The sequence below is a fragment of the Callithrix jacchus genome, chromosome 4 (assembly GCF_049354715.1).
Source record: "Callithrix jacchus isolate 240 chromosome 4, calJac240_pri, whole genome shotgun sequence".
In the NCBI taxonomy this organism is placed as follows: domain Eukaryota; kingdom Metazoa; phylum Chordata; class Mammalia; order Primates; family Cebidae; genus Callithrix; species Callithrix jacchus.
This window is the reverse complement of record NC_133505.1, coordinates 148815986-148834645: the sequence shown is the minus strand read 5'-3', so window position 1 is coordinate 148834645 and position 18660 is coordinate 148815986. Positions and strand designations below refer to the sequence as shown.

At 34.5% G+C, this 18660-nt stretch overlaps 1 long non-coding RNA gene across 1 annotated transcript in view; it reads left to right on the top strand.

Moving 5' to 3' along the window:
- Positions 1-1124: 1124 nt before the first annotated feature.
- The window catches only part of LOC144582359 (uncharacterized), a 557277-nt gene continuing 539741 nt past the window's right edge, over positions 1125-18660 (top strand). The window contains exons 1-2 of the long non-coding RNA XR_013534937.1: positions 1125-1371; positions 16254-16310. This is a non-coding gene — a long non-coding RNA (uncharacterized LOC144582359). The remainder of the gene's footprint in view (positions 1372-16253; positions 16311-18660) is intronic.

Sequence of the window (18660 nt, the reverse complement as noted above, 5' to 3'; positions counted from 1 at the left end):
ATTTTTCTAGGTATTTTCAGTGTTGAACACAGAGCTGTCTCAGTGTAGCTGTCAGATAATAGCATGGTCAGTTAATGGTATGTAGTAAATTTTAGATCAAAAGAAAAGAAACTGTAAAAAAAAATGCTCTCTTGTTTATAATATGCATTATGAGGTACTTAAGCAGAAGTGTATAGATTCTGCAATTGACTTTAAAATAAATAAAAAAATGAGAGCTTCATAAAGGGGACATGAGTAAATATAAGGTTAAAAATAAATAAATTACGGCGGTAAATCTAGGAAGTCAATGTATGGGTGTTTATTTTAAATTCTTTCAACTTTACTGCGAATTTAAAGATTTTTATAAGATTTTGGAAAAATCCATAAGTTCAAAGATTTATTAAATGTTCTATAGCTAACAATTTTGACCTAGGATAAGGGGATTGCGCCAATAAAAATGTGAGTGAAACAAATATGTTGTCTTCTCTTTTCTACCATTCTTTATTTTTCTCTTGCTCTTTTTGATGGTCAATCTTTTGGATTGAAAGATGCAAAGTATTGTTTCTGGGTGTATCCAGGTGTTTTTGTGTGTTGCCAGAGGAGATTAAAAATTGAGTCAGTGTTGGGAGGCCAAGGCGGGCGGACCAAGAAGTCAAGAGATCTAGACCATCCTGGCCAACATGGCGAAACCCCGTCTCTACTAAAAATACAAAAATTAGCTGGGCGTGGTGGCGTGCGCCTGTAGTCCCAGCTACTCAGGAGGCTGAGACAGGAGAATTGCTTGAACCCAGGAGGCAGAGGTTGCAGTGGGCCGAGATTGTGCCACTGCACTCCAGCCTGGGTAACAAGAGTAAGACTCTGTCTCAAAAAAAAAAAAAAAAAAAAAAAGTCGGGAGAAATGCCAGAATGCCAGATATAGGTGAAAGGGAGGAAGGCAGCAAATCACACTGCCAGGTGCGTACCTATGCAACTATCTCGCATGTTCTTCACATGTACCCCAAAACCCAAAATGCAATTAAAAAAAAATAATAATTTAAAAAAATCGAGTCAGTGGACTGGGAGAGGAAGACCCACCTAAAATGTGGGTGGGAACCATCCAATTGGCTGTCAGCTTGGCTTTAAGACAGAAGAAGGCGGAAGAAGCTGACTTGCTGAATCTTCCTGCTTTGGTCTTTCTGCGATTCCGATTGCTTCCTGCCCTTGAATCAGACTTCAAGTTATCCCGCGTCTGGACTCGTGGATTTACACCAGTGGTTTGCGGGGCTCTCAGGTCTTCAGCCACAAGACTGAAGACTCTACCGTTGGCTTCCCTGTTTTTGAAGTTTTGAGACTCCGACTGAGCTGCTGCTGGCTTTGTTGCTGCTCATCTTGCAGGCGGCCTATGGGGAGCCAGTGAGTCCGTTCTCCTTAATAAACTCCCTTTCATATACGCATCTAACCTATTAGTTCTGTCCCTTTAGAGAACCCTGATTACTACACTTTTCTTTCTGCTGCTTCTTTGCTTCCAGGTATGAGCTTTTTGTTCATCACTAAATATATCTATTAAGATTTCTTTCAGAATTACTTTAAAACCAGTAAACTGAATAGGTGAATTATACTCAGGTGCTAACAATTATAAACACTTAGTGAGGTATATTCTCTTCAGTTGAATAGCACTGACAACTATGTGTGTATAGAATTATAAGGAAATTCCATTTTTTTCTGAGATAATTTCAATTTAATTGCAAAAATAATGTTCTCATAGGAAAGTAATTCACAAGACGATGATGAATTTTGTAAATGCAAAACTCAGTGGTATATCCCAAACGAATTTTGTTCTAAAGAAGGTGTGAATATGCTCAACTGGGAGGGCAAGTAAAAGTTTCAAATTGAAGGTGGATCTTAAAGGATGAGTGAGCTCTCCATACATGAATATAGCCTTCTAGGCAAGGGGAATGAAATAAGAAAAAGGACAGTATGTCAATTTGCTACATATATTTTTTTAGGATAATAAGGAGTTCATATTGGAGAACAGTGATTTGGCAGAAATTTTTGAATTCTATTTTAGCTATATTATCAGTATATCTCCAAGGAAAGTAGAAATCCAAGATTGTATCCTTGAGGCCAGTATTAGAGGGGTAAATGTCCCATGTAGCATTGATTGTGATTTCATAACTCAAACAAAAATGCGTTTTATCTGATTGGCATACACCTTACATAGATTTAAAAAGCATCATTATGGAACATATTACTGACAGTGTATGTGATCTCACAGAGAGAACTATGTACAGAGTGGGGCAGAGATACTCAGAAAAGAAAAAGACATAGTGAAGAGCTAATATGTCAAACCTGAGAGCAAATCTCCCTAAGAGCACATATCCAAGTAGTGCACCAGATAGGCATTTCTGGCAGGGCAATGCTTATTGGCATCTGCATGTCAACAAATATTAATGTCACATCAGTCAGAATGGACATTATTAAAATGTCAGAAAATAGCATGCTGTTGAAGCTGTGGAGAAAGGGAACAGTTATACACTAGTGGAGGGAATGTAAATTTGTTCAGGCACTGTGAAAATAAATTTGGAGAGTTCTCAAATAACTTAGAACTACAATTTGGCCTAAGAATTCCATTACTGGGTATCTATCCAAAGGAAAATTATTTGTTCTACAAAAAAGACATCTGCACTTATATGTTCATCACAACACTGTTAGCAATAGCAAAGATCTGGAAATATGGAATCAGCCTAGGTGCCCATTAATGTGGATTGGATAAAGAAAATGTATATATATGCCATGGAATACTACACAGTCATAAAAAAGAATGAAACCATGTTGTTTGTAGCAACATGAATGCAGCTGGAGTTCATTTTTCTATGAAAATGAATAGAATACTATTCTATTCAGGAACAGAAAACTAAATACCACATGTTCTTACTTATAAGTGGGAGCTGAGTTTTGGGCAAACATGGAGATAAAGATGGAAATAATAGACACTGGGGACAACTAGTAGGGGAAGACAGGGAGGGTGGCAAGGGCTAAAAAATGACCTATCTAGTACTGTGCTAACTACTGGGGTGATGGGATCATTTGTACCCTAAACCTCAGCATCTTGCAATACACTCACATAACAAACCTGCACATGCATCCTCCAAATTTAAAATAATAATTGATTATTTAAAAAGCCCAAATAACATATTTCAACGATTACACACACACACTTATGTAAGTTCAGGGGTACATGTGCAGGTTTTATGTGGTAAACTCACTCATGTCATGAGGGTTGTTTAACAGATTATTTCGCCACCCAGGTGTTAAGCCTAATACCCATTAGATGTTTTTCCTGATCTTCCTCCTCCCACCCTTCACCCTCAGGTAGGCCCCAGTGTCTGTTGTTTCCCTTTATGTGTCCATGTGTCTCATCCTTTAGCATCCACTTATAAGTGAGAACATGAATTATTTGGTTTTCTGTTCATGTATTAGATTGCTGAAGATAAAGGTTTCCAGCTCCATTCATGTTCCTGCAAGGGACATGATCTTGTTCATTTTTATGGTGGCATAGTATTCCATTGTGTATATGCACCACATTTTATTTATCCACTCTACCACTGATGGTCATGTAGGTTGATTCCTTGTCTTTTCTATTGTGAATAGTGCCGTAATGAACATCTACATGTATGCATGCATCTTTATGGTAGAACAATTTATTTTCCTTTGGGTATATATCTAGTAATGGGATTGCTGGATCAAATAGTAGTTCTGCTTTTAGTTCTTTGAGGAATTACCACACTGCTTTCCACAATGGTTGAACTAATTTACACTCCCACCAGCAGCATCTAAGTATTCACTTATCTCTACAACCTTGCTAGCATCTGTTATTTTTTTGACATTTTAATAATTGCCATTCTGACTGGTATGAGATGGTATCCCACTGTGGTTTTGATTTACATTTTTCCAGTGATCAGTGATGTTGAGCTCTTTTTCATATGCTTCTTGGCCACAGATATGTCTTCTTTTGAAAAATTCATGTCCTTTGACAATTTTTTAATGAGGTTTGTATCAGTTCATTTTCATGCTGCTATAAAGACATAACTGTGGCACATATACACCATGGAATATTATGCAGCAAACAGAAATGATGAGTTCGTGTTGTTTGTAGGGACATGGATGAATCTGGAGAACATCATTCTCAGCTAACTGACACAAGAACAGAAAATGAAACACCGCATATTCTCACTCATAGGCGGGTGATGAAAAATGAGAACACATGGACACAGGGAGGGGAGTACTAAACACTGGGGTCTATTGGGGGGAAAAGGGGAGGGCCGGTGGGGGAGCTGGGGAGGGATAGCCTGGGGAGAAATGCCAAATGTGGGTGAAGGGGAGAAAGGAAGCAAAACACACTGCCATGTGTGTACCTATGCAACTGTCTTGCATGTTCTGCTCATGTACCCCAAAACCTAAAATGCAATAAAAAATTAAAAAAAAAAAAAGACATACCTGAGACTGGGCAATTTACAAAAGAAAGAGGTTTATTGGACTTACAGTTTCATGTGACTATAGGTCTCAGAATCATGGTGGAAGGTGAAAGGCATGTCTCATATGGTGACAGACAAGAGAAGGGAGCTTGTGCAGGGGAACTCCTCTTTTTAAAATGTAGAAGTTTTCTCTGATTTTGTAGGTTGTCTCTGTTTACTCTGATAGTTTCTTTTACTGTGCAGAAGCTCTTTAGTTTAATTGGATCCCATTTGTCAATTTTTGCTTTTGTTACAGTTGCTTTTAGTGTTTTCAACATAAAATCTTTGCCAGGTTCTATGTCTAGAGTGATACTGTCTAGATTGGCATCCAGGGTTTTTTTTACCTTTGGGTTTTACATTTAAGTCTTTCATTCATCTTCAGTTGATTTTTGTATATGGTGTAAATGTCAGAAACATTCTAACCAGAATGATTCAGTCTTGAGTGAGGGCTAGGAAAATGAGGCTGGGACTTGCTGGGCTGCATTCCCAGAAAGTTAGTTATTCATAGCCTCTAGATGTTTATGGTTAAAGAAATAGATGGATAATATTTACTAAACAGATCCAGACTTAGAAGTGTCCTAATATCTTCATATATTAAAAACAAAGGCATTCCTCATTTTGCTTTAAAGATAATAATATTAATTCTTGCAAAGCATAGTATTTAAAAACTGGAATTCACTGAAGGGATGCTTAAAATAAATGCACAGGCTTAAATAGTTATATAACAATAAAGAAATTAAAAACAAGCAATTAAACACGGCTACTAATTGGATAATTATTTGTAGTTGGAAAAACACGGGAAAAACCTAATTGTCCACTAAAAGGATACTAGTTATGAAATATAATTTTTCAATACAATGTGAAACTGTAAAAGATAACACATTTCTGTAATATTATGGAAAGATTATTAAAATACTTTGTAAAGTGAAAAGTCTAAGGCATAGAATAATGTGCATGGCATGCTGACCTGGTGTATAAATGGTAGACAAATGTAGAAAATGATGTATGCTGTTTGATTTTATATACTTGAAGGAAATTTGGAAAGATACGCAATAAAGTGGCTACCTGGTGAGGATGGTTTGGGGAGGTGTGCTAAACAAACAAAGCAGAGTAGTGGCAGGGAGAATTCCTTCCCATTCATAAGTGTTCTTTACATTTTTTAATTTTTAGAAACTTGTGAAATGAACTAGCTATTTAATTATTAAGTGAAAATATGAAAAGAAAATGGAATAAAACCATAACTATTGAAGAAGTACAAAAATAAATCTCACTGCAGAGATTGCAATCTATTTTGCTTGCTTATAAGATTAGCGTTGCCTTTCATCTAAATTTTTTCAGGGAGTGAGATTATTCTTTTCCCTCTGGTCACGAAAGAGTCTCTCCTTTGTACAAACTGTAGAGCTGTTACTGACTAGTAAAATACATTTTCTTATCCTCATGCTAATCTTTCCCTATGAATATTTTGATATTTGTAACCACTCCGGGCATGTTCTTCTACTTCAGTGAACTGTAGAAACTGAGTATCAAAATTTGGTTTTGTTCCTTTCACTTGTTCTGTCATAATTTCAGGCTCTTCTTCTTTCAACTTGCTTTATTGGACTTTATCATTGTTGATGACCTTTACTTCCTGACCACTCTCTCTGGTTCTTGACCTAGAGTTCTTTCTTTCTTCACCAGTCCCTTGGAATTAGTGATCAAATTTTTCCTTGACAGTTGGAATTCTTAATCTTGATCATTGATCATCGAAGCATTTATTGGGATGCTTGATCATTTGAACTTATCTTTCATGGGAAGACCCACTTTTTGTTGTTGTTATTTTGTTTTGTTTTGAAGACAGTGTCTCCCTCTCTTGCCCAAGCTGGAGTGCAGTGACCTGATTATGGTTCACTGAACACTTGACCTGTCAGGCTCAAGTGATTCTCCCATTTCAGCCTCCTGAGTAGCTGGGACTACAGGCACATCACCATCCCTGGCTAATTTTTTGGTCAGGCAGAGACAAGGATAAAAAGTTTTGCCATATTGCCCATACTAGTCTTGAACTCCTGAGCTCAAACAATTCACCTGCTTTGGCCTCCCAATGTGCTTGGATTACAGGCATGAGCCATTGTACCTTGTTCCACTTCTTATTTGATGAAAGCAAGGTTGGCATATTATATTTGCAGATAAAAGGTGCTTCACAACCACTCAGTTGAAAACCAAGTCTATATATTCATCTTTATGAAGTTGGTTGATTTAATACATACTCAGTATTTCATTCTAAATCAATGGGCTGTCTCATTTTTTATAATCATAATCCTATAAGTAATCAAGCTAGATAAAAAGAGTAAATACTATAATAGTGTACTTTTTCCTTCATATTTATTTTATCTCAAAAAAGTGGAAGAAAATAAATTATTTTTTTCCACAACACCCAATTTTCCCAGCTTAGTGTCCTGTTGTTCTCTGAGGGGATGGATAAACATTTAGAAAAGGAAGACCTTGCTATTTTCCTGTTTTCATTTCTTTGGGAAAAGTTTTCCTGAATTTAGAGATTATGTCCTATTTGTTTCATAGTTTCCTATACTTCCTTGATCAGAGTTTAAAATTAAATACTTGTAGAACTTTATAATACACATCAATCATCTTTTTAGACTCTAATTTCTGTGAGGTCGTGGCCCATATCTGTTGGCTAACTTTTGTTACCAAGTGTCAAGCATGTGCCCTGGCACAAAGCACAAGCATGAATGAACACACAAATGAATGCATGAATGAATAGTCTCTGAGAATCTTTCTGGAAGGGACTATGGATAGTGATGTGGAAGTAAAAAAAAAAAAAATCCTTCCCTTCCTTTAAAGTTCCAATACCTTATCAGGCTCAGGAAGTCCAATGTGACCTTAAAATCTTGTTGAGCTTCCAAGCAGAGGTGTTGTTTTGAAAATCTTGTTTAGTTGTATTTTCACTCTTGGAAGCCGTATCTGTCATGGTCATAGTGGTGAGCATGAATTAACTGCAATGTGAAGGGATCCAAAACAAAGCTGGAGTAACTTGTACATAATATTTTGGTGGCAGGGTAGCAGGTTGTCGCATGATCCTCAACTCCAACAGCCTTTATACCTTAAGCAAGCTTCAGCATCTTCTGAAAGGACATGCTGAACACAGATTTCAGGGTTAGAATTAAGTTTTTTTTTTTTTGAGATAGGACTTGAGGATTTGTATACTGCTTTCTGGGAATTATTAGAGGAAAACTGGATAACTGCTTCCACTGACCTTTTCTAGATGTTCTCCCTTCTACCATTTCCTTTTAGTTAGTTACCTGTCTATCTATCATCTATCTATCTTTTTAGTTATCTATCTATCTATCTATCTATCTATCTATCATCTATCTATCTATCCATCTATCTATCTCAATGCCAGGAATTAGAATCTTGATTCTGGCATTGAGATAGATAGATGGATAGATAACTAATTCCAAGGGACTGGTGAAGAAAGAAAGAACTCTAGGTCAAGAACCAGAGAGAGTAGTCAGGAAGCAAAAATGATCAACAATGGTGAAGTCCAATAAAGGAAGCTGCAGGAAAAGGAGCCTGAAATTACGACCTAATAAGTGAATGGAACAAAACCAAATTTTGATACTCTGTTGCTGCAGTTAGTTAGAGTGGAAGAACATCATGTCCAGAGTGGTTGCCATGTATATATATATATATATACACACATACAACCACATATACATATACCTGATAGTCTGGGATTCTAAAATACTCAGCTCTTTATATAAAAGACTCCAGGAGGTAAGAATATTTCAATAAACCAATTGAGTCATCTGCACAAATAGAATTATAGTTCTATGTTATTATTCATTGTTTTGTGGTCTCCCAAAATGAGTATTCTTCAAAAGACATCTTTAATAGGGGTAAGTAATCCATATTTGGGGCCTGGCAAATCAAATGTGACTTCTGAAAGGTTAGCTTGGGAGAAGAAAGTTTCCAAATTTTCCCGTTTGTGGTGTGTTTTCACTCTACTACTATTTCCTCTGTAATTATATTTTTTGCTTAATATTATGAAACCAATGTTTAAAGAAAAGCATAAAAAAGGTATAAGAAAAGAATACAAAGAGAAAGGATAGAAAGAGAGAGATGGAGGAAAAGAGGGAGAGAGAGATGAGAGATGGGAGGGTCAGAGGTCAAATAATACCTAATTATTTGAGGTATCATCAAAGGATGCAACTACTTAATGACAAAAAAGAAAATTTAAATAAATATATGAACATATATTCAAACTCAATAATTAATAAATGCATAAAAGACATAATACAATTACAATTTTTAATGTCCTGCTTAAGAAATCAGCAACAGTTTCAACAATAATGATTCTTCCTATAGTAGAGGGCACAACAAAATAGAAATTTGCAGACATTGTTGTGGAATGCATACTGTAAGAAGGTTTGAATGATTTATTTTACTCTCTATATTATAAAGTGCCATGTTAGAGGGTTAAGTGTTCAAAAATCTTCATCTCATAGTTATTTTCCTTTCTTATCTAGATTTTGCAGTTCATGCTTATAGCTACATTCCCTTCTCATAGGTTAGAAGAAAGAATATGGTCACTGAATGGTGAACTCAAATTATGAGCTAGACATTGGAAGACAGTCATTAGAATATTCAGTGTAAACAAAGGCAAAGGGCTAAGATACAAATCTGGAGCCAGAAGTATATTTTTGGACACAAGGAGTAGATCAGGTTTTTTTGTGTTGCTGCCTGCCAGTGAGAGAACTGATTGGCAAATACCAGAAACGTTTCACTAATCTAAACCAAATCAGAGGAAAATATGCTTTAGTCAACAAAGTATGAAACAGAATATTATTTTCAACGCAACTTTACTGTTTCATTATATAAGTTACAGTATTTTAAGCTAATAGATTGGTATGAGGTTAATAATAATTTAATTTAGTCATTTTTTTGTTATTTGCATGTAACTGAAAGTTCTAAGTACTTGAAAGCAATTTATTTTCATAAGTAGGATGTATCCTTCCTCTAGGATCTTATTTATATTATCCATTAGATGTAGCAAAACTTTTTTTAAAAAACTAAGCTCAAATGTCCCCAGTCCCTGTAACACCCTTTCAAATGACTGGATTCTAACTTAATATCTTCACTACATTGTGTATATAACTAGCAGGTGGAATATGAATAATTTACCACCAAATGGTGTGATTCAAGATTGCTTTAGAAAGATTAATCAATGAGGAATTTGTGAGAAAATGTTGTGTTGGCTGACATGTGACTGGCACACTCTATCTCAGTCATCTTTCATGCATAACAATATACTACAAAGTTTGGTGGGTTAAAATAACTATTCATTTTGTCCATAATTCTGTAGATGAGCAATTTATCCTGGGTATAGCTGGGCAGTCTGGTTTTGGTTAGTGTCATTTAAATTACTTTGGTCAGCTGCCGGGTCAGCTGGAGGCTAGTTGGTCTAAGATGGCCTCAGCTCATGTCTACTCCACATGTCTCTCTCATCTTCCAGCAGGCTAGCCTGGTGTTACACAGTGATGGCAGACTTTGAAAACACAGTGGAAGTGTGCAAAGATTCTTGAGTGCCAGGCCTGGAATTCACTTGAAATTGCTTCCTGCACATTCTATTGGCCAGTGCAAAAGTAACAAGGCAATTCTATATTCAAGGAATGGAGAATACCTTCACATTTTCATGGGAACCCCTATGTTGCCATTTTATTTTTCAATCTGCCACAAACTCATAGGGTTTTAGTTTCACAAAATATTATGCTAGTTGTCAACATCATTTCAGCTATTCATTTTCTCTCTCTCATGGCAGGAAATATTTTGCTGTAACGAATTCTGATGAAACAAATTGTTTTATTAAAAATATGTAATTTAATTGAACTGCATTCACCTTTCTATTTTCTGTTCATCAATAGTTACTCATCATATATAGAAAAAGAAAGTCAAATTCTTTCAGAATCTGCCATTCATGATCTTCTCTCTCTTGACCTATCTAGTTTCCTCCCTCATTACCTTACTACCACTGGACTCTAGGCATGTTGCATAATTTGTTGTTTCATAGACATATCATGGAATTTTGTATCAGTGTCAGTTCATGAGTGTGTGTGTGTGTGTGTGTGCGTGCACGCACGCAGAAACCAACCCGCATGTTATGAGTGCCCTTTAATTCTTTATCTGCTTAATGACTTTTCAATTTCCCAAGCATCAGGTATGTAACTTCCCTGATGACCTCTCTTGCCTCTAAGGAAATTCAGAAATAAGGCCTCTGTACTCTATTAGTACCCTTACTGAATTAAAATTATATGTGCTCAGATGTGATTCTGCCTTTAAAATATGAGCTTCTTAAAAGCAAAGAGTGCATCCTAATCATCTTTTGTATGCACAGCTTCACTCTGTATTTGTGACTTCTTTATCATCTTCTTTCATACTATGGTAAACTCTTTAAACTTCTTTGACCATCTGATACACTCCCACAGTTTCAACCATCAGTACTACATAGATGATTCTTAAATCATTTTTTGTTTTTGTATTTTTGGAGTGCAGGATCACTGGTGCCTAGGAGGTAGAGGCTGCAGTGAGGTTTGATTGTGCCATTGCACTCCAGCCTGGGTGACAGCAATATTCTATAATAATAATAATAAATAATAATAAATAAATGGTAGAACTGAGACTCAAACTCAGGTTTGTCTAACCTAAAAGGAAGGAAGGAAGTTTTTTTTTTTTGATCTCTGATTTTAGAATCTTGAACATAGTCTTGACAGGGCTTGCTTACTCATTGGTTATGGACTAAGAAATAAAAATAAAACATTTTCTCTCTTCATTCTTCTTTATTCTCCACAATTGTTCAGTTTCCAAATGCTCTTATTTTATCTCAGCCATAGTATCTCCTTTTCTCATCAGTATCTCCCTTTCCTTTCAGCTCACATTTCCTTATTTCAGCTCTTATTCTTGTTAGTAATGGTTATAATAGCTTTAGAATCAGTCTCTCTTACTCTGGTATCTCCCGAGTTTTAAGTCAGGGCCATGATTTTTCATTTAATATCTTCAGACAGAATACCTAACCATGAATCTAGTAGAGTGCTTGATAGAATTTTTGAATTAATTTTTACTATTGGAACTTAAATATATTTTGCTAGGAATATGAAATAATTATGTAATATATGATGGGTTACAACATGGCAATATTTATTCACCTAAACTAATTAAAGGATAAATAAACATTTTTCTTTCAGAATCAGGAGCAGGTGTTGCAATTAAAATGTAGACAGCGTATTACAAAATATATTGGTAAAATGGACATGGTCCCAGCTATTTAACTGTGTGCTGCTTATGTAAATCCACCTGCTGTTGAAGTCAGATAAGTGATTATTTGCATTTATATACTAACATTTACAAACAGACACTATATACAAAATTTTGTGTATTATATCCTAAACATGGGTATTTATTCTTGGCCGTTATACCTGTTACACAGGTATATGTGTTTTTCGTAGGCCAGAAAAGAACATTAGAGAAGGAAAGAATTTGTTTGAGATAGCGAATTAATACTAATATGTATAAGTGTTTACTGTATTCTCAAAAATGCACCAAAAGCCTAAGGGTGTTATCTCATTTGATCCTCATGACAACCTTATAAAATGGTTACTCCAATCCCCATTTTATAGATGAGGAAACAGAGTCTAAGTTAAGTTCACTATATTGTCCAAGATCATTCAACAATTAAATCGTAGAGGAGGATCTGAAAGCCGCTTGAGTAGATTGCGTTCTGGTTGCAGGTCACAGGAGGCAGCAAGCATTACCGCAGTAGAAAGTTAGATTCCAGTGGCAGGGACTGAGTTTCAGGGGGACAAACACAGTCTCTACAAGGCTTGCTAAAGTCAGTCATGCCTTCCTAAATGTAAAGATTTTCAAGCTAGACACTAGGTCCTGCCCATGGCTTTTGACAGTTTTGACTACATTTATGAGAAAGAGTTTGGGACATAAAATTACTTATTGTATTTGTTTTCCATTGCTACCCAATGTATTACTATAAACTTAATACCTTAAGTTTAAGTTACCTTAAGTATGCCACTTAATACCTATTTATTAGCTCACAGTTCTGTAGGTGTGAAGCTTAAGCATAATGTAACTCACCTGTCGAGAACATACTAGATCAAGGTTTCTGCTTGATGTGTTTATATCTGGAGCCTAGGGTCATATTTCAAGCTCTTTCAGTGTTGAAGAATTCAGTTCTTATAGTTTTAGCTGGCTCTCTTGCTGGTCGTCAGTCAAAGTTTATCTCAGCTGGAAGATGCCACTCTCAATCTCTTGGCACGTTTCCCTCCATCTTCAAAGCCAGCAATAAACAATTGCTCTTATTGAGTCCCTGTCATACTTTAAATCTCTTTAGTCAAGAAGACCCTCATTCCCTTTAATGGCTCACATGAATAGACCAGACTCACTGCATCAACTTTATTAAAGTGAACTGATATAGGATCTAACTACACTGCAAAATTCCTTCACAAAAGCACATAGATTCGTGTTTGAATAATTAGAAGGAGGCATGTATACAACAGGAACCAAGAGTCTTAGTATCTTCTCAGAAATCTGCTTGCTATGCTTGTCTAGATTCCAGTTCTCCATAGAACTAAATATTTTTTTCTTATAACCTCAACTGATGCCTGGAATATAGCTTTAATCTTATCACACCACCTAAAATCATAAACAGGCATTGAGCATTAGTGACACTGCAGGCCCTGGGGGCACAGAGATAAATCCACAGAGCAATTATTCTTAAAAACTGTATGGAAGAGGACATAAATGGAAAATAATAGTTGGCCTTATATTTTTAATACTGTAACAGAGATATTTATATGGTCTAGTGAGAAAAACGAAAGGGCATAACCTTCAGAAAAGTCTTGTTGAAGTGCCAGGTAAGCTAATTAATTGGGTCAGAGTGTTCCACTGAGATAAAAAGAGATACGAAGAATGACTCATTAATGAAACCATAAACGATTTGGTATGGCGGATGCATAGGGTTAAGGAGAACTAAAGTGAAAAGTTCAACTTGAAAAGTATGTGGTAGGACACTAATGATGTGAAGGTGTACAATTTACCATGAAGGTATAGAAGTTTTAAATATTTGCATAGCAAATATTATAACAAATATTCATTATAAGGCAGGTACATGGGATGCAAAATAAAATTTACAGATAAACTCAAATGATAAGATATTTAAATATATCACTCCCAGTCCAAGTCAAGTATATAAAAAAATAAAAATCTAGAATACCTATATAATATAAACAATACAGTAGATTTCACAGATATTTTTGAAATTAGCACCCTAATAAGAATAGGGTACTTTCTTCTCAAGAAATGTAGAAGATAAACAAAGCTGATCACATCTTAGGTCTTGACTTGTTATTTTTAAACACTGGTATTGCTACATTGTACTCTTCATCTGTATAGAAGATTTCTTCATCAATACTGTTCATTAGTAGGAATATAGTTAATCAATCTTTTTATCTGTTTTGTGGCAATATTTTTCTAGTGAGTACTCTTAATTTGCTACTTGTTTTTCCATGTTCTCTTTCTGTGCTCAACTTATTTTTTTAATATCCTTGGATACACCTACAATGGTTACTTTTAAATTTTCACTTGGTTTTTGGTAACATGAGATTCCCCTAGATGTGTCATTTGTAAGTGATTCTCAGGGCTATAGTGGGACCAGACCTATATGAGAGGCTAATCAGAATAATTGGAGTGTTACATCTGAATACAGAGTGTTATATCTCTCAATGCAGCATTTCTCCTTTTTCAGTTTTACCAATAGTCTGCTCCATGAAGAGATGCATTTCTTCCCCCAAGGTAGTATAGCATCTAGAATGGCATATACCACTTATTTTCAAGAAAGGTGCTCTGTAAACATTTTCTGAAATCCAAAGGCATGGAGTTTGTGCTCTGATTCTCAGTTTTGCCATGGAATGATGATTTGCTGAGGGGATAAGGAGAACACCTGTCTTCTATCTCACATTTTATAACTACAAAATTAATTTTATGATCTGAATTCCTACAGCATTTCATCCACTTTTAAAAATATTTATCACTATATGCATCTTTATAGTGAAGTATCTCATTTTTTATTGGATAATAAGCAGACTGTCTTTTTTCTCTTAATTGATAAAGATTATTTAAAAGTAAAAATCCTGGACTTAAAATATATACTAGTACATTGAGATTTTATTCATAGGAGGCTCATAATAGCTATTTTGTGATAAGTATATTTCCCATGAATGTAATTGAATATAAAATAATAACAATTTTATTTAATACTTTTGCATTTTATTTGTTATTGCATATTTATAGTGCTAAGTATTTTTTATTGAAAGGAATTGGCATCATAACAATACTTTTTGTTTTATTTTTGACACAAAGTACATTTTGTTAATTAGACTTTTGAAATTATTCATTCTACATAAGTGACAATAATTAGAAAAAATGTTAGTTTATATTCTAATAATCCCTGAATCAACACTGTCACATTTATTTATTTTGTTACAATCAAAATAGAAGTAACATTACCTAATTTTTACTTATCATAATTAGTTATTTCTTCTCAATCCTTAAATTCTCTCATTATTTAAAGATAAAGCAGTAGAGCATATTAGATTTGAATCTCTAAGTACTCTGTAAATTCTATGTGAAAAAAATTATGTTTGGTTTACCTGTCTTTGTACTTATGTCAGGGTACTTCCTACAATATTTGTACCAGTAGGGATGTAATATTTGTTTAATGAAATTATTATTTTTATGAATATAATTGCTTCTGGTTCTTATTTTTGCTACTTGATGGTGATTTCTTTAGGAAATGAGGAAAACTCCTGTCTTTGATCTTTCAAAAATAAAAATGTAATCTTACTAATTGAATTTTATAAAACCTTATTTATTTTTAAAGACATTTATCACCATAGCATTATCGTATTTATTTTAAGTATTTCTTTCTGCTTCTTCATTTGTTAATAAGAGAATCTGTGTCCCTTTTGTCTTTTTTTGACAAATACAGATTATTTAGAAACAAACTGGATTTGAAACAATAATACCTTAAGTTATGATCAGTCAGAAATTTTGTTAATAATTGAATATTTCAATTATTGCTATTGGTATTTATCTGAGAAATTAGAGGAGTAGAGATGTTACTAGAACTGATGCTTTCTTCAGCAAATATCCACTTATTCCAACATATTATTCTAAGAAACTCTGATAGGCAATAGAGTCTCATTTTTTTCAGAAATATCGCTTAGGTCTTCTTTGGCTTTTCGTTATACAGTTTATCTTTGTTACTTTTATTATAGTGCCTCTTGGTGATTGTTCATAAACCCTATTTCTGTTTCCCCTCTGAAGTATGAAATGGGCAGAAGTTGCTGTCATAACTCAAATCCTCTTCCAGGCTCTGCTTTTCTACATAACAACCTTTTGCTGAGTTTTTAAAAGAAATTCCATGAGTTTTGAAGAATTCAGACTGTTGCCTGAAATCTGTATTTTCTTTCTGCATTATCTCATTATTTGACCCAAATTTACTGTATTTCATATGTATCATCGCAATTGGTGATATGAGGTGGTCACTACTTCTTAGTTTTATTAGTGATGAAGTTGTCTTTTAAATTTTGTTTTCATTATTTAAAGAACACTTTTAATTGGTGTCTGAGAGGGGTTAGGAAAAAATCAATCTCTTGTCTTTTTCTGAAAATATGTAAGCAATCCAATGTACAAACAGACTTTATTTTATTTCATCATACACAGGTATAATGTAGAACAACAGAGAAGACCCATGGAAGATGTAGAGAGTAACTGCCACAGGTATGTGAAGATTAAATATGCATGCGTGATACATTCTTCATGACTGAGCTATGGATGCACAGGGTAGATAACTTGCTGGGATTCTTGTAGATTCCTACTTCAGATTAGCTACAGATTATCTATAAGGTCCGATTTCCATACGTTTATTCCATTATTTTATTATTTCTTTTTTGCGAAGTTGTTAGTCCTAGGGATATCTAGATAAATAAATTAGTAATTCAAACAGTCTAATAAGACCTTTTCTCTTTAGTAATTTTCAGCAGAAAAACAGAATACACATCTTTTTTCTACTAACCGTTTAATAGTGCAAAAATAAAAGTAATCACTTAAAAATTGAAACAAGTAAATTTAAAAAATTTATAAGCTACTTTGAGCTTTAAAGTGATGTGTACTGTGCAGTTAGTGATTATTTATATAATAGCCTAGATTATTTTATTAGCTTTTAACCAGCCTTCTTCTGAAAACTGTAATTAGCAAAATGAATTTATAGTACAAAATAACTTGCTATAGATACATACAAAGAAACTTTCTTCGAGTATTTAAAAACACCAAACCAAACAAAGGTAATTAATAAAAAGGTTCAGCACTCTGATCTCAGGGTGAAGGAAATGGGGCAGGACATACTAGTGCTCTCAAGCTATTCTAGGGAATTCTTTAAAATATTCTGCGAGCATTACTCTGTGCTTCAGAATAATATGTTGCTGTACTAGCAACATCATCATCATAAATTTGCACCTCTGGTGGCTAATCATAAGGCTTCATTTTTCTGAAAGTCATAACTCACATCAGCCTGCTGCAATGAGTGAGATAACATTATTTTCTTGTTCAAGGAAATAAAATTCTACAGGTGATTTACTGATGTGCTAATTACCATTTCCAGTGATGAGCCAGGGAATACTGTGGTTTCCCAAATTTTTCTCTCCTAAAAATACAATTATATTTGCAAAAAACTCAAGCATGAAATGATGTTAGTCTGTGGATTGTTGCCAAACATGGTAGGAAATATGCTCATAATTTTTATGCTTAAGCAGAAAATGCCAAAATTGCTGATTTATTTGTGCTGGTGAATAGCAATTTCTTTATAACATCAGTAATGGAAACATATCAGTACCCATGGAGGATTACCAGATAAAAGAATATATATATATTATATATATCTTATAAATATAATGTATACATCTTATATTTAAAATATATATCTTATATGTAATATATATCTTATATATCTAAGCATATATACCTCTGTATCATATATATCTATATATAACATATGTTTTTTAATCTATATATAAAACATATATAATAATGTGGTCTCTCAAAGAATATACATAAATATTCTGTCTATATTCTAAATATATAGATAATATATAAATATTCTTTCTAAGAATATATATTTCTAAAAATACATATTTCTAAGACATTCTCTTTAAGAATGTATATATTCTTTCTATATTCTAAATATTTAAATATGTAATATAAATAAATATATACATTTATTTATATGTATATATACAGACAAAAACATTGCTGCTTAAAGATCTACAAAGGAAGTAGTACTTCCATTGACTCATCTTTCCAAAACTTCTTTGTTTTAGTTGGCTGCTGCTTTTAGTCTTCTCATCTCCTTTGCTTGCAACCTTCTGGGCAGGCTCCAATTTTTTACTCACAGTCATTTCTAAGGCATTCTGTCTACTTTCCTATCTCTTAATCTATACATATATGAGTTCAGAGTCCAGTGTATCCTTCAAAGCCTGCTTTCCCTGTCCTCTGTTCTAATTTCCCAACTGAATCTGATGTCTCATTGTGTGTCTTCATCAGGGCTCTGGTTATTAGAATCGAAATACTGTAATTGATATGCTTGTTGATATGACTTGGCTGTGTTCCCACCCAAATCTTATCTTGGGTCTGTGTTCCCACCCAAATTGTAGCTCTTGTAATTCCCACATGTTGCAGGAGGAACCCAGTGGAAGTTAATAGAATCATGGCGGGGGGGCGTTCCCCCATACTGTTCTCACGGTAGGGAATAAGTCTCATGAGAGCTGATGGTTTTATATGGGGAAACCTATTCTGCTTGGTTTTCATTGTCTCTCTTGCTTGCCACCAATGTGAGACATGACTTTCACCTTCCACCACGGTTGTGAGGCCTCCCTAGCTACATAACTGTGAATCCAATGAACCTCTTTTTCTTTATAGATTACCCAGTCTTGAGTATATCTTTATCAGTAGTGTGAGAACAAACTAATATACCTGTCTTATGTCTTTGTTGGATTCTGGGCTTCCTGAGAACAGGAGCTTTCCTTTCCTCATCTTTATATTTTCTCCTTTTCTCAACCTCAGCTCTCTGTTTGGC